An 18609-nucleotide genomic window follows, 5' to 3' on the forward strand; every position below is an offset into this window, starting at 1 on the left:
AAGAACTGTTTAACATTAAACACCTTTCATATATAAAAAATTAAGCAAAAAAAGTTTTAATATCAAGGATGGCAGCAAAAAGTCTGCATTACCTTTAACATTACTTTTCATTCATTTCATTTTTAAGTGTAAATAAATAATTAGAATGAAAAATTACTAGAATTAATCACAAGTCGTTAAAAAAGTGACAAAAATGTAAGAGAACCAAAGATAATCAGCACTTTTCTTAATACATAAATTGCTTCATTAAAACTGTCCCGAACATTACTTGGAGAATGGCTTTAATGAGAGTTAGTTCAACTTTTTCTAAAATTAAAATTAAAAATTTAATTTGGAAATTCGGTAAGCGCCAAAAACTGGCGTGTACCACCCTATAATTTTAAACTTGAGTTATTTTGAGCCTATTAAGACAAAATCAACACTAAATATCATGTGCACTAATGCAGCTGGGAAAAATCTGATTACGCCATTCAACGGAGCATAAAATATTATTAAGACTGCATTTAACGGTAATTTTTTGGTTTAAAACTGTACGGCTCTCTAATTCTGGGGCGATGACCTTTATTTCCCTATATTATGAATTACGATTTCGTAATTATAATATTGTTGAACTGTTACCAACTAAGTGTGTTTACATGGACAAATGTCATATTATGTCAGCATTGAACTCCTAACTATCGAATACAACGAAACTTAAAGGCTGTATATAGTTCAGAACAATTGGGAACAAATCTTAGAATATTAAAAGTTTTCATATGAATAAACAAAATTTAATTATTGTCAAAATTATTATTTTATTTATTAAAAAATCTTTCCAGAAAAAACATGGATTTTTTTTTAACCATAACACAAATTTCATGACCACAGGAGTTAGATAATTTGAAAAAATTTTTCCAGTATCCTCTAGACCATTTGCAGACTAATAAAAATTATTATTAATCATTACCAATTACCGCAAACTGATTTTAAATTCAATAACAAAATCGAAATATTTACAAATTCTGGCAGAATATTAACAATATTAAATTAAGTGTATTTGAATATTTTTGGTCAAAAACAATATTAATAACATTATTATAAGAAATGAAGAAGTACGTGAGAAGTGTGCGTTAAAAATTGCTTATATTTCCTTTTACATCAAATGTGTTATAGAAAAAATTTCCACTTCATCACATAAATTTTACGTGAATCAGTCTTAACTAGTCATTGTCAAACAATGTCATCCAAAAATTTTGTCAAATCATCAAAACATTCGTCGTCACTATATAAAATGACTACATAAATTTTATTCAATAAAGTACACTTGTTCTTATTCTATTGTTATATCCACCTTCCCTACACTGTCACAATTTATTTTGTTATTTTAAATTAATGATAATTTTTTTATTTAATTTATTAAGAACTTTAAACAATTCAATATTACCGAAATATTCTGTAAATGTATACAAAACCTCCATAAAGGTAAAATTTATATATGCATAACAAATCCATATTACATCGAATTGGAAAGTCTATTAGAAAGTAATCAATCACTGATTCAAGCCATTAATTAACAATAAAAATTCAATTTATATTCTAAGGCTGCCTGAGGAAAATTTCAACATCTTTATATTTTTTTCTTCCCTTAGTTTTACTAGCATTTATAAACAGACAAATAATATATTCTCATACAATGTTATAGGCAACAGTGTATATACATAAAATTTGTATGCAATGATTTCCTATTTTCGTAGAAATTTTTTATCCCCTTATCATTATTTAAGTATTCCATGAATTTATTCGATTTTCAAAGAAGTTTTTACAACTTTATTTGATTTTTCCGTTCCGTACATTCCTTTTTGTACTTTTTTTTTTTGTGTTTGTCCTAGTTTTATATTTAATAAAAGACAACGCGATTATGCGGATCTATACTATAAAAATAAGAAAATATTTTGTACAAAGTATGCGTGTAACAGAAAGAAAAAGGATTTTTTATCAATTCTCGGCACGTCTGTTATGGCACATATGTAATCAAATAATAAAGTCGTATACCGTTTTATATATGGCAATATTTTAGTTATATGGGATAGTAATCGCAAAAATAAGTACAGGCAAATATATGTATATTGTATATAATTTATAAAATATTAAATAAAAGATTTCATTTACAAAAAGAACACAATATGAAAACCGTCACTTTTATTGAATAAGAAATTAAAAAAAAAATGTAGATAAATCAATTGCCTGACAAATTTCAAATATAAGCAAAATCGATCGAGAAATGATTTACTATATCATAAGTAAGTCTCAGACTGTACTTTTTTTTAATTTTTTGATATTTGTGAACTCATATAACTTAAAAAGCTGTGGAACATCATAAAAACGAAATGTACTCGTACAATGAAAATATTTATATCGCGTTACGAAAGGTGTATTAAATTTTTGTTGACGTGAGAGTTTCTCCATTAGAAACTTCAAAAATTTAAAATAAAATTTTTCTTTTGTTTCAAAATTTAAATACGTTTCACAATTTTTAATTAATTATTAAAAGAAAGAGCGATTCTATAAATTTGAAATAAAATTATCAAATTAAATTCTCGTTCATATCTTGCATTGCATACTTTTAGGGGGAAGTACAAAAAGGGGGGCTAAAATTTAATTTTTAAAGTTTATATTTCAATATTATAAATTTATTATATATAACATCAAGGCACGGATCGAGGCGTCAAGGAATTTTACACCTCTAATGTGAATATTGTCATTCAAAACGCTCGTGGAAAAATTTTGTTTTGTGTAAAATTCATTTGTAAATTTTTACTAATGAAAATAATTGCCAGAAATTGAATTCAAAGTGATTTTAACAATCTCGATTAAACATTAAACAACTACACATTGTATTAATAATTCTGTATATTAGTGTAATAAGCACAATGCCTATTTATAAATATGTTCTTGTGATTATGTGTTTCAAATAGTAGATTACATGTAGCATTTCAATGTAAACACTACTTAGTATTATCATGCGGATGCGATGTGAATAATATTTTGTTGGCAATTTCTTCATATCTCTGTTGCTCAATTGGTAGAGCTTCTGCATAGAAAGCGGTAAGTCACTGGTTCGAGTCCAGTTTGAGGAGAAAAAATTTTTTTAATTTTTGCGCCTTTAACACGTTCCATTGATTACGTTATTCATCTGTTCTGCAGTTGTATGAAGAAATTTCCATTAAGTTAATCTTGGTCGACTGACATTGTCAGGCAATTTTTGAGACGGAAAGAACTATATTTAATTAAGACTTGACACCCATTGGTTAGCATTTCATTAAAAAGTATTTTTATTTTGAATAGAAGTAAAAGGTTAAAGGGTAAAAAGTTTTGTTCTAGAGAAAGAAGATGAATTACAACTATTAGGTACAAGTCTGACAATCTGTACGAAATTTGCTTGAACTTGGATTGTATTTGTATACAGACTTTCTCTTTTCTCTCTCATAAAAATTTGCTTGGAATTTCGTCAAAAAAAATAACTATGAATAGACTATAATAAAAATTTAATTTTTCTCTAATGTTTTGTTTTTTCTATGAAATTTTCTGAGATTTCTGATCGCTTCTAAAGCAATTTATAATTTTTAATTCTTACAATTCATAAAATATAAATTTTACAAATGAAAATGAAATGGAAAACCTTTTTGTTAAATTTTTTTATTTCTCCCAGTTATAAATGAAAATGCACATTAAAAATTATGTTGGAATTCAAAAAATAAAAAATCACAAAAAAAATTTTTTTTCATTTTAAAAACAAATACAAAAAATTGTAACACATACCTACGTACATACTTAAGATTTTTCATTTTAATTTCAAAAATACCAATAGAATGCCACTGTTGTTGTTTTTTTTTCTTCTAAAATTTTCCTTCATACACACATACCTTTATTTCCACACATATTTCTATATTTTCACTTTTGACTCCCTTTTATCACTGGTGTTTTGTTTTTGTTATAAAAATTTCTTAAATTTTTGTTTTTTGTCTTAAAATAGCACAAAAAAGTTAAACATTTTGACCCAAAATTTAATGTCTAAAAGCAAAACAAGAATTATTAGAATATATGTAAAGAAAAAAAAAATTATTATCCACAAAGAGCTGAATCATCAGAAGTTCACTACCATTAACCAAAATAAAACAAAAATAAAATAAAAAAAAAAAATTAACCAACTTAAAGATACAAAAACAAAACACACAAAATCCTTATACACAAAATATATGTATATATAAATATCCTTTGTTATCCTTTTGTTGTACATATTTTTATAAAGGAAAAAATAACATAAAAAAAATTTAACATAAAAAAGAAAGAAAAGAAAAATTCTTTATTTTTTTTTCTTGTTTTTTGTTTTTGTTCTTTCAAAAATATTTTCTTAACCTTTCCAAAGAATTTTTCTCTCGTGTCTCTTAATTTTTTCTATTTTTTTTTTTTTTTGGTAGAAAACCAAACGAAATTTATGACTGACTGGAGTAATATTAGGGCAAAAACACACACAACGTTCAAACTATGAATTAGTAGAATTAATATCGAATTACTTTAATTACCCTTTTATCTCTAATTTTAGTTCAATAATTTGATATCTAATAAAATAATGGTGTTACAATTTATTTTTCTTCAAGAAATTCCTTTTAAAATATTTTTAATATTTTATACAATAAAATTTATTTACGTAATAAATAAAGTCACTTTTATATAGTAGAATTTCACTGTCCAATTCTGTGGTTACAAGCCAAAACAACACGTTCGATTCTCAATTGCAAATTGACAATTTCCAAAACGCAAAATTATGTTATGTACCTCCATTCGTTTCAAAATTATGGCAAAAGTGAAAAGTTGTACAATTTTTTCTTTCATTTTCATATCAAAATTCTAGGAACTTGCGTTAAACCACAAAATTTTAAAATAATTTTATTTCGACATCAAGCTATTATAAAATCTTTTATCTTTCCCTTTTTATACTAAATTAGCATGGCTTAAGCCTTTGATAGAAGGAGTTCAATAACTCTCAAATTACTTTAGTGAGAAACATGACATTAAAAAAACTTGATGTTTATTATAATTGAGAGTTATTTAACACGATTTTGACTTAAGACGGTTTCAAACATTTAAACCTTATTTAAGCATATTTATAAGACTGAACTTTTAGAAAACCAAAAATTATATTACATCAACTGTAAAGGCTTTTTTAAGAACAAAGAAATAAACGTTACAAATATCAAGAGTTCATTTAAGAAATTGGTCAGGCAAAAATTAAAATTCTAGATAAAAAAAAAAAAAAAACTAAGGAAGAAAGGCAAAACCTTATTGTATAGGCTTAAAAAGAAAGCTAAACAAGCGAATATTTGAGAACTGTTTTTGAATGTATAAAATGAAAAAATTTAATTGGATTTTTTATTTTCTCATGCCTGCCTCACTTGTCAACTCTCATGAAAAATAAACAAGAATTATGTAAGTATGTATGTATGTATGTATGTAAAATTCATAACTTTTTGTATAATATATTTTAATCCTTTGAATTGTAAATGTGTGTAGTACATTTGACAAAAAAGGAGAATAGATTGTGAATTTTGATTTTTTATACAAATTACCCACAATGTTAAGAAAAATTTGGCAAAATTCTTTTGATATATTTTCACCCTTGAAATATCAAAGTGTTCACCCTATTTGGCTTATGTTCTCTCGCAATTTGAATTAATTAAATTTTGTTTTTTTTTTTTTTTCATTTCTATTTTCCTCTCTTTTTTTTGCAAAAATAATTTAAAAAATACGTTTATGAACTGTTTACTTCCAGAGATTTTGCTATAAAAAATAATTAGAAAGATAAATTATGTCAAAAAAATACAGAGCATAAATGTAGCCGTCATTTAAATATGTGATTTTGAGCAAAATAGTTACGAAAAATTGGATTAAATTTCGACAATAAAAAACATGATAATACTGAGACTTGTAACTATAATTAAGGTATTTGGAGAATAAAGTTGTATTTTGCATATTTACTGTGACATCCAAATATTTGAAATTAAATATCGTTCTCATTGCACATGTTTTAGCAAAGACTCGTTTTTAGCGAGTATACAGAAGAAAAGAGTACATTTGTTTTTCGTTATTGCAAACTTGTTAATTTTCAATGCTTCTCTTCTACGGCATAGTTTAAATACAGGGTGTCTCGTATTAAATTGCACTGCTATATACCATTGTATAGGCCCTCATGAGTAGACAAAACTGTTGTATAGAGACGATGGTCACAGCTCAACAGGTTCGGACTTACAGAGGCTTAAATTCAATCTCCACTGATTTTTTTACTTTTCGAAATTTTAAGTATAACTATGTGTCTGTGTAAGACAGGCATATTATTCAAGATGATTTGGAAACCTCAGAGTAAGCGCTTTTTCATGAATATCTTCATTGTCTATAATCTGTTCAGATTTTGGAATCACATGACTTTCCCTCGCATGAACTTCCCTCACATTTGAAAAATCGTATAGTGCCTTTCATTAATACAGCCCGGACAATAATCAACCAAAGGAAACAACACTATTCTTTTTACAACAATGAAAAAAACTTATGTAATTAATTTTCAATTATTATAGACAATCGTTTTTCGAGATATTAGCGAGATATTTCAAATTCCATATTGTAACAATGCGGTTTTCCAATTAGATATTTTAAGTAAATTTCTGCTTTATTAAGCTTCAAGAGATATGAAATGGGCACTTTATTATTAATTAGCTATCGAAGATAAAAATCAAAAAAAAAATTGATAGGCTATCCAAATACGTGAATGGAATTAAATATCTTTTTTTCCAAAAACAAAAACAAAAATATCCTTTTTACTTGTGCCATTAAATTAATTATTTTTAACAAATGAACCATTACAATTATATATGGAACGAATTACTCACAATAATATTAACAGTTAATTTAAAATGAAATCTTGGAACGAAAATTTATTTTATAGAAATCACAAAAGGAAATTAAATTAAAATAAAATATGAGGGAAAAAAAATACAATAACTTTTGAAAACATGAAATATTTCGTGAAATTTTTAAATTAAACCCCAAATTTATTATTCATATTAAAACATAATACAAGTGCGTCATAAGGACCTTCAAAAATGATTACTAAGAAATTTCATTCCAAAGTCAATATAAAACCTTTTTATATAATTTTATTTATTTATAAAATTTATATTTACTCATAAAAAATGTTTTAATTAAGAAATTATAATAAAAACTAAAAAAAAAATAAAAAAGATTTCTTTTATATAAATTTTATGTTGTACGTGCTTCCCAAAGGCGGTATTAATTAACCCTGCCCCATTGTATTCTCTATAATTTAAGCATATATTTAATTGCCTTATTATTATTAATAAATAATAAATTTGATAAACTATAATTTACAAAAAAAAATGTCTACCGTAATAAACTAAAAATTATGGAAAAATTACATATAAATGGTTTAAAAATAAAAAAAATTTCGACAACATTTTTCTTTAAATAAAATTTAATATAGTTAGTAATATTATTCTTAAATATTTTAAGTTGCAAAATACTTAGCACTTCTAATTGGAAATAGCATTAAGTTTGTATCAGAGAATACCAAAAAATTTTCCTAGTCTTTAAAAATTAAAATGTAAATCATAAACCAACATATGTGAGTCGCACTCCCATATGACCATTTTGTGAATTTCACATCAGCAGCTACTGCAATATAAAAAATCTGATATGATCAACCCATAATCGACCGGAAGGTAAATCATGTACTCCTTTCAAGTTTTAATCTTTTACCTATTAAATATATTCGTACCCACAAAAATATTATTTTAGTTCAAAAAAAATTTTTTTTTTCCTTCAATGGTTGATAATTTTTTCGAAATATAATTCGAAGAAAATCAGCTTTGATAAAGTGCGTATGTAGCGCACGAAATATATTAGCAAAAAATAAAAAAAAAAAGTATTTTATTCCGAATAAAAGGAAGTTTTCTTTTCATACCAATAAAAAAAAAGAATTATTTTAGTTCTTTGAGGAGGTTCATTCTATGCTATCCCAATTCCTTGAAAAAAATTTTCAGTTAATTCCTGTAGTAAGCCCGCGAACTCTAGTATAAAAATTTCAAAGAATTCCGTCAATTGGTTGTTCAAAAATTACAAGAAATGTAAAATCGGGTTGTGAAAGGCTCAGTTCCCGAGCCTTGACATTACCCCAAAAGTTGATCAAACCGTGACATAGTCAAAATAAATTCATATATAAAAATTTTTTACAATCGTTTCGGCTTATCTTGATTTATACACATCCACGCACAAAGAACCATACTTTTCAATATGGAAAAGTGCATTCAAAAAATCAACATAACACTAATCTAATCTTATTCATTCCTATTATAAATACCGTTAATTAACACTAACATGAAGTGCTTGTAAATAGCAATTGGAAATTTTTCCCTTTCAGTAGGTCTTCCTTATTAAAAAAAAAAGGTAGCGCTTGCTCCATCCATTGACTTCTGACTTGAAAGAATAATTCCATCAGGAACATTAAGTTTTCTATTCAGAAATTCATATATTTTCGAAGCTGGTCTTTTAAAATATGGTGTCTATACAACGTTTGTGCGTTCTTAAAATTTGAAATCAAAAATTTATAAGTTATTTTCATTAAAAGTACTAATTAAATGCATTTTTATTGTTGATTGTCGATTTTAGTTATTAAATTTTAAAAAAAATTTTCTAATTGTACTCGTATAGAGCATCCAATAACTAATATTGAAAAAATATCACTGGTAAATAAAATATTCAGAATTTTAATTTTATAAAAAGTTGCCTTATTCATATATCCCCAAATTTTTTCAAATATTTAGAATTCATGCTCTTTTATTATATTTTAAGACTTTAAAAATAATTTTAAAAAACACCAAAGCAAAATAAAATTTTTAACCAAAATATTTATGAATAAAAGAGAGAAGAGTAGCTCAAATTTCCAAATGTTTTTCAATTATCAATCCTCAACTATTACTATATAGATAAAAGTTGAATTCAAAACACATAAAAGAAAATAATGCCCGGGGAAAACCAACAATGACATATCAGTTTCCATAAAATAAACAGAATTTTCATTTCACAGTTTGTTTTCTTTTTTTTTTCTGTTTCTCCTTCTATCCGACATTTTATTGACTTTCGATATGTTTTTGTTGTCCTTTTAGTGACTTTCTTTTTTTTTGCTTTACATAAAGAACATGGACCAAACAAACGACTAGTATTTATACACCATTATCTATGTCCTTTTGTATTAGTATAATATCAGGCTACATGACAACATACATATTAAATTTTTTCTTGTACACCATCGTTTTGACAACAACATACAAAAAAAACATGAAAATTTTTTTAGAGGAGATGGTGCCATAATCGAAATAAAATTTCAATTATAACAGAATATTTTATTTAATTTAAAATAATAATTATACGGTATGGTAAAACAATATACGGTAAACTGAGCTTTGAACTTGTGAGTTACATTATCCTGAATTCGCAAAAATTTTTAAATTTTTATTCGGAGATTCCGTAACTAAGACAACTGAGTAGAATAAAATTTTATTCAACTGAATAGATCATGGAAGAAATATTTCTGTAAATGTTGTCAAAATATTATGCCAAACTGGGATTTTTCTATATGTAATTAAAAAATAAATATCAAGTTATGGCAGTAAAAATTAGTGACTGAACTTGTCTCCTTGGATCAATGGTGACTACTAATTTGAATCATGCATTTTCTTTTCACTCAGTGGATAAGATTCTTATAAAGAATGAGGTCTCCCTGAAACAGTTCCCATCTACTTAATACGTAATCAAAAATAACACAAAATACATGGTGTTGTACGTTCTTAAGAAGCTTCCAAAAATACGTTCAAATAAAATTTATACAGAGCTCTCACTAAGAAATGTAATAAGCCCCCATTACCATATTATATTTAAATTTCAACCACCTAAATTTTTTATAGAAACATTGCTATGTTGTACGAGTATTGTGTTTAGCGCTCTATTAATTTTAATTTTTCCTCAAATAAAAATACAGGTGATTTTGAACAATGATTTCGAAAACAATATAATAACGTTAATCCACTTTTTATTTCCCATATTCGTGCATATTTCTACTTAATTGAAAATTTATGTTAACATCAAACACAGCCAGTAAAATTATTATGAAATTACATTATCCTATAGTTTACAGTTAACATTAAAAATCTTGTTTTCTTTACATTTTTATAATCTTGTGGTTTCATTTTCTTTGTAATCGATTTTACTTTTATATTTGTCTAACATTTGTGCTTCTTAAAAGTTAAAATATCAACTGTCGGAAGTTGACATAACCGCATACAAACACATGAAAGTTTATATTATTGTATATAAAATGTTATAATGTTAATATTATGTACAGTATTAGGTAACAAAAGATTTTATATACAATATTGTGAACAGAGAACAGCGACGAATTTTTTCTCATTCAGTTCTAAAATCAATTTATCATTCTGTATAAGATTTGAGTTCAAAGTGTAGCTGTATACATTTTTATGGTATATTTTTCCCTTCACAGAAGTATATAGGTGTATACTACATTCTTGACAATGTAAAAAAAAATTAAAAATATTTGTTCAGGTAACATTATGCGTAAAATTTTACACAAAAGGATTAAATAAAATTTTCCAATAAATCAATAGTTTTCGTACAATTCATTTCTAAACGACAAAATATTTGAACTTTCTGTTGACATTCAAATAAATATTTTTAAAAATTGATGTGCGAAAAATTTATTTAGATCGTTTGAAATATTTGCACACAAAGATGAATTTAAGTAAAAGGTTTTAGGTGGAAATATTCTGTTAAGGTGGAAATATCGGACAAAAATACTGTGTTTTCAGAAAAAAAAAGGTCTTGACATTAAAGAACAAAGCTGATGAACCATTCCATTCCATTATTTCAGTAATTTAAATTTTTGGACAAAATCTGATTTTTGTGGATTATGATCTTGAAATCTATTTTCTTACGAGTATTATACTAAATTACATAATTATTTAAAGCAGTTTTGTTCGCCACTCAGAAAAGGAAGAAAAGCAAATGAACAATAAACAAATCACCATAGGTTTGAAATATATTGAGTTTCTGAATTCAGATTCTAATCAAATCTATCTTGAACTACGTTGAACAGTAATTCCATGTAGAGTGGAATTTCATCAAATACATAAAAACCTTTGATTGCGTCACTGAAAGCAATTTGTTAAAACAAATGCGTTCATTTAAAACGTTATTATGTCCAGTCTTCCAAAATATTTCCCTAATTTTGTGTATACAACATTGTTCTATCATTTTTGAAATATTTTAATTCTTCTAGTAATTCAAAGATTTTATTATTCACTAATTTTAAGACTAACCGTAATTAACGCACAGAAAATAAGCCAATTTTTTTCCCAATATTGTTAGAAACTTGATGGAAATTTCAATCTCTTCTTTGAAATAGAGTAATAAAATTTTCTATTTTTTGTTGTAAGTTGTCCATTTTAATAATACAAACGTAGTAGATTCGATGATGAAGCATTCAAAAAATTATCGATTACATTGAAAACTTCTCAACGAATTTATATTTTAAAAAATATCATGCAATCGCACTATTCATCAAGCTTTTTACAACAGTCTAAGAGCATAACATTGATTCTATAAAGTAGAATATTTTTCATTAATTGGTACTTGTTCATACTAAAATAATGACCTTTTCATTCGAGTATTCATTAATTAAAACAAAATCTGTGTAAAGGATCTCTTATATATAAACTTGAAATATAATCGAAAAATCGCTGTATGGTTTATCAACGACGACCATAACTATTATAACATTTCTGTTTTATTTTTTTATTATTAAGAGCCCTTTGGTAAATAAAGTTTTTTTTTTATAGCAAAATACGAAACGAAAATATTTTTCCATATAAAAACCATCTGCAATCTTACATACGTTCGTTCACATCTATAATTTTATTATCCTTTTGATTAAAGCGCTGAGTAACTATAATTCCCTTAACAGCATAAATAAAATTATATAGAAAGTGTGTATATTTAAATTCATCATCTGTGAGTTATGGTTATGATTTACCATAAATGTGTTTTTTCTTAATGTACCGACACGAAATGTATGTACGTTTTATTTATCTTTTGGGTATGGAGAGTTACAGGATTTATTCCATTTGATTTTCCATATAATTCATTTTTTAATAGAGTTAAAAAATTATCCAAAGAATAATTTCCAAATTAATTCTACAATTAGTCGTTCAAAATTGCATACATTAATAAAATGGAGTTGGAGGAGAATAATTGTATCACATTGTATATATTCATGTACTAAAGTGTGAAATTGAAATACTTCTTAGTATTCATAGACGTTCCAATTATTCTAAATTTCATGAAAAATCGACTACAAATATAACTGTGGCTAAATACAAGTTCAGATTTTGCTCAAAATATATTTAAGACTAGAATTAAATGAAAATCAACGTACACCTGAAATAAAAAGATAGATTAAACGTAGAAATTATGAAGAAAACAATGAAATAATCAAAAGCGAAAAAACCAAACTTCCGTTGAATGTCAAATTTTTTTAAATTACTCATTAAAAAACTTTCACATTGATCCAGTTATAATTTGAACGAACTAAAATTAAATAAAGTTACTGTTTCGCCAATACTTTGGTAAAGCAGTAACTTAACTTAGGATTTGTTGAATACGATAGTACTACAGCTAACCATGATGGCCTATGTTATGTAACTTGCGTTAGCCGCGTCGAACTAACCTAACCTAACTTATTTTTTACTAATCTAAGTCTTTTTTATTATACAAAAGAAAAATTGATTATGCAACCAAAAACTTCCCGCCATAAAAGATTTTTAATAATCCAATCCACCTCCAAAATTTGGATGAAATCGAAACTAAGGCTGATTACTTATAAAAATTATTGTGATAGCGGACCCTTATAACAATAACTAAGAATACTATTTAAAATTCACTCATTTATTTTTCGAGTTGTTTCTTATAAGAATAGGGTCTATCAAAATTCGCGCCCAGATTTTGTGTTTAAATAAAACATTAAAAAGTTTCTACTTTTTTAATTTTTCCTCATTTTTGTTAGAAATATAGGTCATTATAATTATACGTAGAAAGTTACATCGTTTAAAAGTTCATCACGTTTACAGACTGTCATACGAAAATCGTAATGTTCACAGACTCGTTCACGCATCATCACATGGCGTAGAGCAATCTGACTCAAAATATTTGGTTTCAGCTCTGTTCTAATTCTATTCGAAAAGTAAAGTGCATGAAAATAAACCAACATGTAGCTCACGCAAGTAATACTTATATGCAAGTGAAATACCTGTATTTTTTCGTTTTATATTTTTGGAACAAAAAAACTTTGTTTTTAAAAATTTTATTTATAAAAAGTGGAGTTCTTTTTCATCGAGTGACAGTAAGAAGAATAATAGAGCACCCCTTTTTCAAAAAGAAGGTGTCTGAATTTTGAAATTGCGAATTAATGATATTTCTAGTTTCAATTAATTTTAAAATTAATTTAAGGGATTGAAAAAAAAATTCAGTTTAATAAAATCGCCCCAAACCTCTTTCAAATCATTTCTACCCACAATTAATAAGATATATGTATGTATGCATACATATAATTTCAAATATATTTGGTAGTTCTTGTTAAAATGTCATTGAGATTGCTGTATAAAATCACGTCAAATTGAAAACCACTAAAGCAATTTCATTTTATTTAACAAAAATATTAGGATTAACTTAAAATTATTCGATTTTCATTGATTTTCAATATAAAGAAAGACTACTTATAAATTTATATCAATTACGTACATGTAGTTTTCACAAGTGCTAAATGCACTTAAACAATTTCAAAGCTTCCATTTTGACAGTTTTCCATTAATTTTATATTTGCAATTCCATTTTTCTATTTTGTATTGCTATTTTATACTCTTTTTTTTCTTTTTTAGAATTGGCATGACTATGAGCAGACATAGTATATAAAAGATTACTTATATATGTACATACATATATACAATTGTAAATTTTTATGCGAGCATTCACAATATGTTTACAAATATACTAGATCGCTAAGTGCTTATCGTATAGAACAGATTATTAATGAAAAGGATAACAAAACAAGTACCTAAAGAACTCAAACACATGCTTTTGTGGTATACACAAAGTATACATTGTTTGAACAAATATTTTGCTTTTTCTTATTGTATACTGCACATACTATAGGTAAATATATAAAAGTATATTTATATTGTATATTATTATTAAGAATAAAAAAAAAATAAAATACAAATTGATCTTAATGCTGTGAAACTTTACACTTCTTAACCACTACTCTATTGAACTCTGATGTAGTCTTCTGTGTAGAAGTAATTCGAATGTATCTAGATACAAACAAGAATGCCAAAACGAAAAATTCGACATATTAAAGCAATTATGGGTTTGATTACAAAAAGTTTTTCGAGAGAAAAGTTGTTTTACTATTTTTCGATTTTGGAAAAAAAAAGACAACAAATATAAAAAAATTTTTAATAATAAATGGACGAAATTAAGACAAAAGGTCTTAATCAACAAAGTCATTATCTCTTAAGTGTTGACAACATTTTGTTTTAAGTTGCAACATTGTAAACTTTTCGTCAAAAAAAAATCAAAGGATAATGTTGTCTGAAATATTAAGCTTAAATTGACTGATTTTTCATTTTAGGAGGTCATTTAGGAGCTCATTTTAACACTATCTAAGGAAACCATCAATGGAAAAAAATTGCAATTTATTATTCTATTGAAATTTGAGATTTTGAGTTTTGTTTGACAACGAAACTTTTGGGGTTTTTAGTTTTCCTTTGTCCGTCGGTGAACTCGTTTACAAAACTTCTACACCCTTGAAGATAGAAGGCTGATATTTCAAACATCTTTAACACAGAAAAACTGTGGCTTGCTTTTTCTATCACGATATACGATATTTGAATTGTAGAAGAAGAAAATGGCCATTAAAATTTACTGTTATCTAAAATCCGCTTTTTTCTAATTTTTTGCTATCGTTTTCCGAATTCAAGACTGCAGGATTTGGAAGTCTGAACTTAATAAACAGTTAATTTCATAAGAAGACATGTTTTTGCACCTCCACGCCTATACGAAAAATTTGAATTTCCGGCCTCTTATATTTCCGAAACTGCAAACTTTTCCAAATTTCTATAAATACTGATGAAGCTAACGGGGAATGCCAAACCAACAAAAAATATAATTGTGTTCCTTAACAGACGCAATTAACCCTTGAATTCAAACATTATGTTAATGCCTCTTTAAATTTTTATTTCAATTCAAAGACTACTTTGAATTGTAAGCTACATTGTTCATCCTAAATGTATGCAATTTTTGAAATATACTCGTATATGAATGAAAGTAATTTTAATAGTTTAGCGGGTATATGTAGATTGTTTTTAACAGCATGGTATTTTAACCTAGGGGAAAGTTTTATTTTAAAAACCATTGGTTTGAACCAACTTTATTTATTTTAAATTAAATTAAAATTCTCAAAAGGAAAATCCATTTAAGGAGACACGTGTACACATATCTTCTGTTTTTATAAATAAAAATTTACCTAAAATAACTAATGGAGTACCACAATTGTTTGAGATACCTCTTTTTTAGATTTTCAAAATATGATTTCCAAGTTAATGGTTTTGTTTGTAATACCACAGGATTTTAGTAGTTAAAATTCTAGTTGTAGTTAAAAAATAAATTTTATTTAGTAACATTATATATAGGTTTATTACAAAATATGTATATGTGCAAACAATTTAGTTGAATCTTAAAAATTCTACTCTTATAAGAGTTAATGCTTGAATTATTTTCATTTCACTAAATGTCAAAATATAAATTCAAATTTGAATATAAATGTTCTAGTAGAAATCCTCATGGCAGCTACTTATGAGCAAATGAGTTGAAAATTCTAAATATTAAAAATACTCATCAGTTAATTGCAAAATCCTACTTTCTTCTAACAAATTAAACTTTGAAATAATTAAAAATAATTCAAATCTTCTTATATTTTCATATTGTGTGTATGTTGTATTTGACTTAATTAAATAAGATTATTTCTAACAAAATTAAGCACACCATACGCTCAATTATATTAATTTTAAACCCTTCAATATTTATATTAATACCTGTAAGAATTTACTAAAAGATAAATAGACTAAAACGTATAATCTTGACAAAATCTACATCTAAAATCTCAGATTATTAATATTACTCTTAAAATTTATGACTTCTTCTTATTTGATCAAAAATAAAGATAACGGAATTTAGGATTAAAAGTATAAGAGAAATCCTTTTTAATTATAGTCAATTTAATCTTGATGATTTTTCCTCGAGGTATTTAAATAAATTAAAACACACTAATCCCTTTAATTTCTTTTTGTTTTTTTCTCTGTTCTCTTCAGCATTTTTAGTCTAATTTTCATTGTTTAACTAAAATATTTCTTCCTTAATACGGTAGGAACCTATTGACAAAAACATATTGACATACAGATTTTATTATTTAGATAAGTTTTTTACTTTGATAATTTTCATTTTCCTTTATATTCATAAATAAATTGTGAGCAATTACAACTGTACGCCTGTAATACGCCTACAAAACATCCCAGAAATTTATTGTTAACAGCTTTTACGTGAATAAAATATAGACAACAATGCTACTATGTACATATGTATATGTATGTGTTATACAAATTAGAAGTGAATAATATAATATACGGTGTTGAATTATTATAACATTTTTAAACTTTATCGTACAAACTATGTACATTGTTAATAAAAATTTTTTTGTTTATGATAGGAGTAAAGGAGGGCATTTTGTGAAATTAAATAAAATTATATTTTTGCATTTGTAATATGAAAAAGAAACATGACATTTCAAAAAAATTTATTTATTCATTTCTCTTATCCTGAAGTAGGAAAAATATAGATAATGTAAAGGAAATTACAATTATGCCTACATTACGGATTATGATTGAAATATCGTTCTATGACTACACACAGTTCATTAATGATTTCATACCTAAGTAGAACTAATTGTGAAATTTTGTTCAATCAAATAATTGTGTTTATCTGAAATGTGAGAAAAATATGAAATTACAAATTATAGAGGATGTGATTTTTTAATTTTTCGCATTTTGTGCACTACATGCGTGGCTCTTTGGAGGCGTCGGTGTGAAATCCACTCATTATATAGACTTCAATTTCAAAATCGATAAACTGATGGGCAAAGAAGGGTTCCAACGGTATGAACTTTTCAATTAAATATTTAACTTTTTGCACTCGTTATTTGCTCAATGTGTGCTCATAATTGCTCAATTGTTACTACGTGACAGCGTTTGTTTGTATTGGCGATATTACGGTTGAAATGTGCAAAAAAATTAACTCAAAACTGCAACCTTCCATAATACGACTAAGATTAATCGTCAACAACATTAACACGAAATTATGTTCATGAAATTTAAATTGTAATAATGAAGTTTTCGACTTCATTATTAAAATTAAAAAAATCACCGCTCAGGTGAAGATGAAGAAAACTTAGTAACGTGCTTTTATTAATCACTATCAATGATTTATCACTAAATGATTCCCTTGAAAGCACTTATTTGAAGCGCATTGTGTATAGTCAGACAAACGTTCTTAAAGTAAAATCTATTAATTGCTTTACTAGTACTATTCTCATTAAAATCTAGATATAAATGGCGGCGTTATTATTCTAGTTTATCATTTAAATATTAGAAATTGAAATATGCAAAGTTTCTTAACAGCTGGTGATGACATTCTTTTGACATAAATTCCTGTTTAATATGTCGCGAGAAAATTTCACATTAAATAGAAATTTCTTATAAATTTTCTCGCGACGCATGAAATTGATTTATTAAAAATTAATATTTAAAATTATAATAAAGTTATAATAAGTGATTCTTACCTTTTTTGTAATATTTAGTACAGGTTGATAGAAATCCAAAAGCCAGTTTGAGGTTCTGCAAAAAAGAAAGAAAACGTTAAATTGTATGTAACAAACGAAACAAAATAACTGTCTTGAAGTAAATAAAAAGAAATAAACAAAATTTTAAAATTACTGTAACACATTTTAATTGCAAGTCTTGCATTATGAAATAAAACCTGTGATGACTTGCATGCAATTCATCTTTGAGCAAATGAAATGCAATTTGAAATAAATTCTTGTATTCTCTTATATCGACATATACTTGCGCATTTACATACAATATTAATAATTATTTGCTAAAATATTCATAGGTATAGTTATAGTTTCTCATAATATCGGTAAAATTAAAGTACTTTCATACAATTGAATTCATAACATAAACTTCAATAAGAAACATTGCGGTGACGAATTGAAGACAAGAGAACTAAATTTGAAATTAGAGGTCAAAATTTTAATGAAGCACTTTTCCCTTCAACAGGTGAAATTTTTCTTTTGAAAATCTGCTTTTAAAAACAATCAATGTT

The 18609-nt window shown here is 25.7% G+C and overlaps 1 long non-coding RNA gene across 1 annotated transcript in view; it reads right to left on the reverse strand.

Moving 5' to 3' along the window:
• Positions 1 to 18609, reverse strand: part of LOC129618432 (uncharacterized) — a 99338-nt gene that overhangs the window by 22702 nt on the left and 58027 nt on the right. Inside the window, exon 3 of the long non-coding RNA XR_008697801.1 lies at positions 18065 to 18119. This is a non-coding gene — a long non-coding RNA (uncharacterized LOC129618432). The remainder of the gene's footprint in view (positions 1 to 18064; positions 18120 to 18609) is intronic.

This window comes from Condylostylus longicornis, unplaced genomic scaffold (genome assembly GCF_029603195.1).
Source record: "Condylostylus longicornis isolate FDR11 unplaced genomic scaffold, ASM2960319v2 ptg000001l, whole genome shotgun sequence".
In the NCBI taxonomy this organism is placed as follows: domain Eukaryota; kingdom Metazoa; phylum Arthropoda; class Insecta; order Diptera; family Dolichopodidae; genus Condylostylus; species Condylostylus longicornis.